We start from the raw sequence: 10,886 nt of genomic DNA, 5'->3' as shown, positions 1-10,886 counted from the left end.
TCCTGAAGCTCGTGAGGGAGCTTGTTCCACCATTGGGGTGCCAGAGCAGCGAACAGTTTTGACTGGGCTGAGCAGGAACTGTGCTTCGCAGAGGTAGGGGGTCCAGCAGGCCAGAGGTGGATGAACGCAATGCCCTCGTTTGGGTGTAGGGACTGATCAGAGCCTGAAGGTACGGAGGTGCCGTTCCCCTCACAGCTCCGTAGGCAAGCACCATGGTCTTGTAGCAGATGCGAGCTTCAACTGGAAGCCAGTGGAGTGTGCGGAGGAGCGGGGTGACGTGAGAGAACTTTGGGAAGGTTGAACACCAGATGGGCTGCGGCATTCTGGATGAGTTGTGGGGATTTTAATGGCACAGGCAGGAGCCCAGCCAACAGCGAGTTGCAGTAATCCAGACGGGGAGATGACAAGTGCCTGGATTAGGACCTGTGCCGCTTCCTGTTAAGGCAGGGTCGTACTCTCCGAATGTTGTAGAGCATGAACCTACAGGATCGGGTCACCACCTTGATGTTAGCGGAGAACGACAGGGTGTTGTCCAGGGTCACGCCGGCTCTTCGCACTCTGGGAGGAGGACACAACGGAGTTGTCAACCGTGATGGCGAGATCATGGAATGGGCAGTCCTTCCCCGGGAGGAAGAGCAGCTCCGTCTTGCTGAGGTTCAGCTTGAGGTGGTGATCCGTCATCCACACTGATATGTCTGCCAGACATGCAGAGATGCGGTTCGCCACCTGGTTATCAGGAAGGGGGAAAGGAGAAGATTAGTTGTGTGTCGTCTGCGTAGCAATGATAGGAGAGGCCATGTGAGGATAGACAGAGCCAAGTGACTTGGTGTATAAGCGAGAATAGGAGAGGGCCTAGAACTGGGCCCTGGGGGACACCAGTGGTGAGAGCACGTGGTGCGGAGACAGATTCTCGTCACACTACTTGGTAGGAGCGACCGGTCAGGTAGGACGCAATCCAGAGTGAGCCACGCCGGAGATGCCCAGCTCGGAGAGGGTGGAGAGGAGGGATCTGATGGTTCACAGTATCAAGAGCAGAGGAGAGAGAGTTAGCTTTAGCAGTGTGGAGAGCCTCCGTGACACAGAGAAGAGCAGTCTCAGTTGAATGACCAGTCTTGAAACCTGACTGGTTTGGATCAAGAAGGTAATTCTGAGAGAGATAGCAAGAGAGTTGGCTAAAACGGCACGCTCAATAGTTTTGGAGAGAAAAGAAAGAAGGGATACTGGTCTGTAGTTGTTGACATCAGAGGGATCGAGTGTTGGTTTTTTTGAGAAGGGTGCAACTCTCGCTCTCTTGAAGACGGAAGGGACATAGCCAGCAGTCAAGGATGAGTTGATGAACGAGGTGAGGTAAGGGAGAAGGTCACCGGAGATGGTCTGGAGAAGAGAGGAGGGATAGGTCAAGCGGGCAGGTTGTTGGCGCCGGCCGTCACAAGTCGCAAGATTTTATCTGGAGAGAGAGGGGGAGAAAGAAGTCAAAGCATAGGGTAGGGCAGCGTGAGCAGGACCAGCAGTGTCATTTGACTTAACAACGAGGGATCGGATGTCGTCAACCTTCTTTTCAAAATGGTTGACGAAGTCATCCACAGAGAGGGAGGAGGGAGGGGGAGGAGGATTCAGCAGGGGAGGAGAAGGTGGCAAAGAGCTTCCCTAGGGGTTAGAGGCAGATGCTTGGAATTTAGAGTGGTAGAAAGTGGCTTTAGCAGCAGAAACAGATGAAGAAAATGTAGAGAGGAGGGAGTGAAAAGATGCCAGGTCCGTAGGGAGTCTAGTTTTCCTCCATTTCCGCTCGGCTGCCCGGAGCCCTGTTCTGTGAGCTCGCAATGAGTCATCAAGCCACGAAGCAGGAGGGGAGGACCGAGCCGGCCGGGAGGATAGGGGACATACATTTACATTTACATTTTAGTCATTTAGCAGACACTCTTATCCAGAGCGAACTTACAGTTAGTGAGTGCATACATTATTTTTTATTTTTCATACTGGCCCCCTGTGGGAATTGAACCCACAACCCCTGGCGTTGCAAACGCCATGCTCTACCAACTGAGCTACATCCCTGCCGGCCATTCCCTCCCCTACCCTGGGCGACGCAGGGGCCAATTCTCTGCGCCGCCCCATGGGTCTCCCGGTCGCGCCGGCTACGACAGAGCCTGGATTCGAACCAGGATCTCTAGTGGCACAGCTAGCACTGCGATGCAGTGCCTTAACCACTGCGCCACTCGGGAGACAAAGAGAGTCAAAGGATGCAGAAAGGGAGGAGAGGGAGGGTTGAGGAGGCAGAATCAGGAGATTGGAGGAAGAAGGATTGAGCAGAGGGAAGAGATGATAGGATGGAAGAGGAGAGAGTAGCGGGAGAGAGAGAGCGAGGTTGCGACGGCGCATTACCATCTGTGTAGGGGCAGAGTGAGCAGTGTTGGAGGAGAGCGAGAGAGAAAAGGATACAAAGTAGTGGTCGGAGACTTGGAGGGGAGTTGCATGCTTGAGAGGATGCTTGGGTAAAGGCCAGGAACACAGGAACACAGGCGTAGGCCAGGACTGGCAACCTTTTAAGCAACTGAGGAATCATTGTGTAAGACAAATCAGAAAGGCTAAATCTGATTATAATGTAACCGCTCTTTCGGATTGTAATGGGAACCTGGCTAAATTCTGGAAAATGGTCAAATCCCTGAAGGGTTCTACTTCCTCTTCTCTGCCACAACAAATTAATTCAGGCCTCATTACGGAAAAAAATGCCATCATTGATGAATTTAATCACCATTTTATTTCAGCAGGCTACAGTGGGGAAAAAAAGTATTTAGTCAGCCACCAATTGTGCAAGTTCTCCCACTTAAAAAGATGAGAGAGGCCTGTAATTTTCATCATAGGTACACGTCAACTATGACAGACAAAATGAGAATTTATTTTCCAGAAAATCACATTGTGGATTTTTAATGAGATTTATTTGCAAATTATGGTGGAAAATAAGTATTTGGGTCAATAACAAAAGTTTCTCAATACTTTGTTAAATACCCTTTGTTGACAATGACACAGGTCAAACGTTTTCTGTAAGTCTTCACAAGGTTTTCACACACTGTTGCTGGTATTTTGGCCCATTCCTCCATGCAGATCTCCTCTAGAGCAGTGATGTTTTGGGGCTGTCGCTGGGCAACACAGACTTTCAACTCCCTCCAAAGATTTTCTATGGGGTTGAGATCTGGAGACTGGCTGAGCCACTCCAGGACCTTGAAATGCTTCTTACGGGAAGCCACTCCTTCGTTGCCCGAGGCGGTGTGTTTGGGATCATTGTCATGCTGAAAGACCCAGCCACGTTTCATCTTCAATGCCCTTGCTGATGGAAGGAGGTTTTCACTCAAAATCTCACGATACATGGCCCCATTCATTCTTTCTTTACGGATCAGTCGTCCTGGTCCCTTTGCAGAAAAACCGCCCCAAAACATGATGTTTCCACCCCATGCTTCCCAGTAGGTATGGCGTTCTTTGGATGCAACTCAGCATTCTTTGTCCTCCAAACACGACGAGTTGAGTTTTTACCAAAAGTTCTATTTTGGTTTCATCTGACCATATGACATTCTCCCAATCCTCTTCTGGATCATCCAAATGCACTCTAGCAAACTTCAGACGGGCCTGGACATGTACTGGCTTAAGCAGACACGTCTGGCACTGCAGGATTTGAGTCCCTGGCGCGTAGTGTGTTACTGATGGTAGGCTTTGCTTACTTTGGTCCCAGCTCTCTGCAGGTCATTCACTACGGTCCCCCCGTGTGGTTCTGGGATTTTTACTCACCGTTCTTGTGATCATTTTGACCCCACGGGTGAGATCTTGCGTGGAGCCCCAGATCGAGGGAGATTATCAGTGGTCTTGTATGTCTTCCATTTCTAATAATTGCTCCCACAGTTGATTTCTTCAAACCAAGCTGCTTACCTATTGCAGATTCAGTCTTCCCAGCCTGCAGTCTACAATTTTGTTTCTGGTGTCCTTTGACAGCTCTTTGGTCTTAGCCATAGTGGAGTTTGGGTGTGACTGTTTGAGGTTGTGGACAGGTGTCTTTTATACTGATAACAAGTTCAAACAGGTGCCATTAATACAGGTAACGAGTGGAGGACAGAGGAGCCTCTTAAAGAAGAAGTTACAGGTCTGTGAGAGCCAGAAATCTTGCTTGTTTGTAGGTGACCAAATACTTATTTTCCACCATAATTTGCAAATAAATTCATTGAAAATCCTACAATGTGATTTGCTGGATTTTTTTTTCTTCTCAATTTGTCTGTCATAGTTGACGTGTACCTATGATGAAAATTACAGGCCTCTCTCATCTTTTTAAGTGTGAGAACTTGCACAATTGGTGGCTGACTAAATACTTTTTCCCCCCACTGTAGCTCTTTGAAATAACTTATTCACAATGATACTGGGCTGGATGCTGATAGGGGAAACTTGCTGAATAATCAGAGAATTATAGTCAAAGCTTTTCTTTTAGGCTATTTTTAGAAAAATAATTCCTGGATTCTTTGATAGCAATAGACAACTAGAAATACACGGGGCAGACCAATTGGATCCCAGTCTGCTTAAGTTTGCAGCCCATCATAGTTGGCTCAATAACCCACATTTGTAATTTAACATTGTTATCAGGGAAATGTTCCAAAAGTATGGAAATCATCTCTTGTGCTCTTAATAATTATCAACCCATTTCAAGGCTTCTTTGTCTAGCTAAGATTCTTGAATCCTTGGTAAATATACAACTTTTCTTTTTTGTTTTGTTGATTTTACACCAATTAGGGTTTAGGCCTGGGCATAGCACTGTTTTTTAATTATCTTGTTAATGCTTTAGACACTAAAATAAAATGTGCTGCTATGTTTGTGGACCTGTCAAAAGCTTTTGATACTGTTGATTATGCTATTTTATTGAATAAATTGCCCTCGATAGGCCTGAGCTCTGACGCCTGTTCATGGTTTCATGATTATCTTAGTGACAGAACTCAGGCCATCGTGATTGATGGGGTTAAGTCTGAATTTCTTGAAGTGCATAAAGATGTACCACAGGGGTCAATATTGGGACCAGTTCTCTTCACTATTTATATAAACAACATTGGTCAATCTGTTAAAAATGGTAAACTTCATCTATATGTGGATGATACTATTATGTATGCTATTGCCGTGACTGTAGATCTGGCTGTGTCAAAACTACAGTCAGATTTTATAGCCATGCAGGAATCCCTTGCTGATTTAAAACTTGTGCTTAACACGGGCAAAACGAAACATGTTGTTTTCAAACTCTCTTAAGAAAGTTTCAGATAAACTACATGTTCAATAATTAGATGGCTCTCCAATTGAACGTGTTCCCGCATATAAATACTTAGGCTTTTGGATTGATCTGGATTTGACGTTTAAAAAACATATAGATGAGCTTGTTAAGAAGCTAAGATTTAAAGTTGGCTTTTTCTAAGCAGTAGGAAGCAGATTATTCAGTCAACCTTTTTATCTGTTCTTGATTATGGTGATATTATTTATCAAAGTGCAGCTGCTACTACTCTTAAACCTTTGGATGCCATCTACCATAGTACACTTCATTTAGTTACAGGTGACAGTTTTGATACTCATCACTGCATCCTGTATCAAAAGGTTGCCTGGACTTCGCTAAAGACCTGTAGAGCTCTACATTACTCTCTATTTGTTTACAAGGCCCTACTTCATAAACCTCCGTCTTATCTAACTTTGCTGTTGAAATATGGACACCTAAGTTGCCTAACCCGTTCACAGGATTGGTTAACTCTTGAGGTTCCTAGGGTTTCCACCGAGCAAGGTAAATCTGCTTTTAGTTTTAAAGCACTGTATTGCTGGAACAAAATGTAATGTAATCTTAATGTTCTGGTGCCATTCGGGCAGTTTAGAATATTGATTGGGGACTTATTTGTGGAGGAATGTAATTTGATTTGACATTTTACTTGTGCTTCCCATGACTGTGATTTTGCATTTTAATGTGTATATGTGACCGACCGGCTCGATTAGGTCTTATGTAGCAACATTTGAAATTGTGTTTTTTACATTGGATAAAGTAGAGACTCAGAGCTACAAAATGGTATGTCATACACTACAGTTGAGGAACAGTGGGAAAGTAATTCTGATTTGAAAGTTAATCAACTTGTAACCCCACTTTTGAGAAAATGGCCCTTGAATGTTTTGGTACACCTACTGGAGAGCTCTTCTTTGTCTACACCCATTCAGCATAGTTCACACCCTCTTAAGCCTTATCCCCACCCACATCTTTAAGGATTCACATGTGAAGCCATGTGCTAAACAGTGTGAGTACGGTAGTGTACTAAACAACCAAAGATTTCAAGACTATAGCTGGTTTATGCTACGTCTATCAACATTTCTGTAGACAGTTGTCGCAGTGACATCATTAACATTCTATTGCCGTCCGACATCAAACTTGTTGTTGTCGTTGTGAAAAAGTATAAACACAAACAAGACAGGCTGCATGACATCAGCAGCCTGGTAGTCCAAAATAGCATAACTGGTGTATTTTAACACCAATATACTCATCCGTTTAAAAATGAATTTAGTATATGTCAATCTAGCAAACCAGGCAACTAAAAGCAACTTTCTAAACAATGTTTTGGTTCGTTTCTAGCTTGTTAGCTAGCTAGCTAATGTTAAGTTAGCTGGCTAGCCAGTTCAAATAATGACCATGTCATAGCTGACAATGTCTTAACTTTAGCTAATTTTATTCATTATTACAGGAAGATAAACTCACAACAAGATCATTATTTAGAAGTTAATGGCAAGCTAATTACAGAAAATAGCTTACGGTTGTGAGTGTGAAAATAAAAGCAGGGCATTCTACCGGATAATTTTAGAACTTGGACACTGTCTCGTTGGCCTAACGCTATACCCTAATCTGATTTAGGTGCAGGTAATGTTGTTCTTCACATTACTGTATCTGGTAAACACACACTATATCAAATAAAATCAAAGTTTATTTGTCACATGCACAGCATACAGAAGATTTAAACGTACGTTGAAATCGTTACTTGCATAGTGGAGTCTTTTGTTTAGACATGTAGCTAGCTAGCTAAACAATGAACCATAATCCCAACTCATACCATTACTACCATGCATGAATCTGCAGGTAGCTAAAGCTAAGCAACTAGGTTCAATGTTAGCTAGCAAGCTAACATTAGGCTATAACTAACAATGCAAATGGCTTTCTGAGATACGAATAATATTACTACACAGACCAGACACGTAACTTTAGCTAGCGAGCCAGCCAGCTAACGTTAGCTAGCTATCTAACAGTACAATTTAACTTGCAATAAAAATGACTGTGACAAAACTAGAAACGTATAATATCTGAACATTTAGCTAGCTAGATTATTTTACCCTTATACATGGATGAACGCTTCTCTCTGTCACTGATACCATGGTTGCCCTTAGTTTGAAGATGTAATCCGGAGACAGATGTTTTATACAACAGCCTTCTTCTGTGTGTTCTCTTTGACTTCCTCTGCATTATTTGCATTCAAACGCCAGAATTTTCTCCATCTCCTTAGCTATCATACTCTGCTTCCACTGGGCATTCCACTAATTTCAAAACTCTGTCAACTTCTTCTGTGACAACAACACTGTTGATCGCCATTTCAGAATGTCTGGTTCAATTAAAATGTTTTTACATAAATCAGGGATTTCCTCATTGTCTGATTTATTTTCAGAGTCAGAGAGAGTCACCATCGCACGATTGTCCTCCAGAAAGTGGAGAGCATTAGCAATACTTTTGCAGTTCTTGGTGATATCTTTTTAAAAAAGCCACGTTGGAAAGGATTACCTACACATACTGAGCAGCTCATGTTATAAACAGAAGCATGCTACATGGCAGACCACCCCGAACTCATCTCTCGGCATGTCCAGCCCATCCATTATCTCAGCCAATCATGGCTGGCAGGAAGGTTCCTGTCTTTTTCCGTGGCTAAAACCAACTAGGCTCGTAATTTAACCATTTTATTTGTATTTACAGATGGAATACAAGTTTGTTATTAAGACACATGAAAGTTCACATGTTCCAGAAGGTATTTCTGCCAAAAAACTATATACAGTGAGGGAAAAAAGTATTTGATCCCCTGCTGATTTTGTACATTTGCCCACTGACAAAGACATGATCAGTCTATAATTTTAATGGTAGGTTTATTTGAACAGTGAGAGACAAAATAACAAAACAAAAATCCAGAAAAACGCATGTCAAAAATGTTATACATTGATTTGCATTTTAATGAGGGAAATAAGTATTTGACCCCTCTGCAAAACATGACTTAGTACTTGGTGGCAAAACCCTTGTTGGCAATCACAGAGGTCAGAGCGTTTCTTGTAGTTGGCCACCAGGTTTGCACACATCTCAGGAGGGATTTTGTTCCACTCCTCTTTGCAGATCTTCTCCAAGTCATTAAGGTTTCGAGGCTGATGTTTGGCAACTCAAAACTTCCAGCTCCCTCCACAGATTTTCTATGGGATTAAGGTCTGCAGACTGGCTAGGCCACTCCAGGACCTTTAATGTGCTTCTTCTTGAGCCACTCCTTTGTTGCCTTGGCCGTGTGTTTTGGGTCATTGTCATGCTGGAATACCCATCCATGACCCATTTTCAATGCCCTGGCTGAGGGAAGGAGGTTCTCACCCAAGATTTGACGGTACATGGCCCCGTCCATCGTCCCTTTGATACGGGTGAAGTTGTCCTGTCCCCTTAGCAGAAACCCCCCCCACAGCATAATGTTTCCACCTCCATGTTTGACAGTGGGGATGGTGTTCTTGGGGTCTAGGCAGCATTCCTCCTCCTCCAAACACAGCGAGTTGAGTTGATGCCAAAGAGCTCGATTTTGGTCTCATCTGACCACAACACTTTCACCCAGTTCTCCTCTGAATCATTCAGATGTTCATTGGCAAACTTCAGACGGCCCTGTATATGTGCTTTCTTGAGCAGGGGGGACCTTGCGGGCGCTGCAGGATTTTAGTCCTTCACGGCGTAGTGTGTTACCAATTGTTTTCTTGGTGACTATGGTCCCAGCTGCCTTGAGATCATTGACAAGATCCTCCCGTGTAGTTCTGGGCTGATTCCTCACCGTTCTCATGATCATTGCAACTCCACGAGGTGAGATCTTGCATGGAGCCCCAGGCCGAGGGAGATTGACAGTTATTTTGTGTTTCTTCCATTTGCGAATAATTGCACCAACTGTTGTCACCTTCTCATAAAGCTGCTTGGCGATGGTCTTGTAGCCCATTCCAGCCTTGTGTGGTCTACAATCTTGTCCCTGACATCCTTGGAGAGCTCTTTGGTCTTGGCCATGGTGGAGAGTTTGGAATCTGATTGATTGATTGCTTCTGTGGACAGGTGTCTTTATACAGGTAACAAGCTGAGATTAGGAGCACTCCCTTTAAGAGTGTGCTCCTAATCTCAGCTCGTTACCTGTATAAAAGACACCTGGGAGCCAGAAATCTTTATGATTGAGAGGGGGTCAAATACTTATTTCCCTCATGAAAATGCAAATCAATTTATAACGTTTTTGACATGCGTTTTTCTAGATTTTGTTGTTGTTATTCTGTCTCTCACTGTTCAAATAAACCTACCATTAAAATTATAGACTGATCATTTCTTTGTCAGTGGGCAAACGTACAAAATCAGCAGGGGATCAAATACTTTTTTCCCTCACTGTATATATATATTATTTTAATGTTTAAGTTCAAATGCCTCTCCTGTAAAATCAAATCAAATCAAATCAAATCAAATCATATTTTATTTGTCACATACACGTGTTTAGCAGATGTTATAGCGGGTGTAGCGAAATGCTTGTGCTTCTAGCTCCGACAGTGCAGTAATATCTAACAATTTCACAACATATACACACAAAACTGGTAAGGAATGGGATTTAAGAATATATACATATATGGACAAGCAATGACAGAGCGGCATGGACTAAGATACAGTAGAATATTATAGAATAGAATGAGTAGTGCAAGATATGTAAACATTATTAAAGTGACTAGTGTTCCATTCTTAAAGTGGCCAGTGATTTCAATAGGCAGCAGCAGCCTCTAATGTCCTAGTGATGGCTATTTAACAGTCTGATGGCCTTGAGATAGAAGCTGTTTTCATTCTCTCGGTCCCAGTTTTGATGCACCTGTACTGACCTCGCCTTCTGGATGATAGCCGGGGGTGAACAGGCAGTGGCTCGGGTGGTTGATGTCCTTGATGATCTTTTTTGGCCTTCCTGTGACATCGGGTGTTGTATGTGTCTTGGAGGCGGGGTAGGTTGCCCCCGGTAATGCGTTCGGCAGACCGCACCACCCTCTGGAGAGCCCCTGAGGTTGTGGGCAGTGCAGTTGCCGTACCAGACGGTGATACAGCCCGACAGGATGCTCTCAATTGTGCATCTGTAAAAGTTTGTGAGGGTTTTAGGTGCTAGGCCGAATTTCTTCAGCCTCCTGAGGTTGAAGAGGCTCTGTTGTGCCTTCTTCACCACACTGTCTGCATGGGTGGACCATTTCAGTTTGTCGGTGATGTGTACGCCAAGGAACTTGAAGCTTTCCACCTTCTCCACTGCGGTCTCGTAGATGTGGATAGGAGGTACACCCTCTGCTGTTTCCCTGAAGTCCACGATCATCTCCTTTGTTTTGTTGATGTTGAGTGAGAGGTTATTTTCCTGGCACCACACTCCCAGAGCCCTCACCTCCTCCCTGTGGCGGTCTCGTCATTGTTGGTAATCAAGCCTACTACTGTTGTGTCGTCTGCAAACTTGATGATTGAGTTGGAGGCGTGCTTGGCCACACAGTCATGGGTGAACAGGGAGTACAGGAGGGGGCTGAGCACGCACCCTTGTGGATCAGTGAAGTGGAGATGTTGTTTCCTACCTTCACCA

Source organism: Coregonus clupeaformis, unplaced genomic scaffold, assembly GCF_020615455.1.
Source record: "Coregonus clupeaformis isolate EN_2021a unplaced genomic scaffold, ASM2061545v1 scaf1442, whole genome shotgun sequence".
Taxonomy (NCBI): Eukaryota; Metazoa; Chordata; class Actinopteri; order Salmoniformes; family Salmonidae; genus Coregonus; species Coregonus clupeaformis.
Note: the sequence above shows the minus strand (reverse complement) of the source record.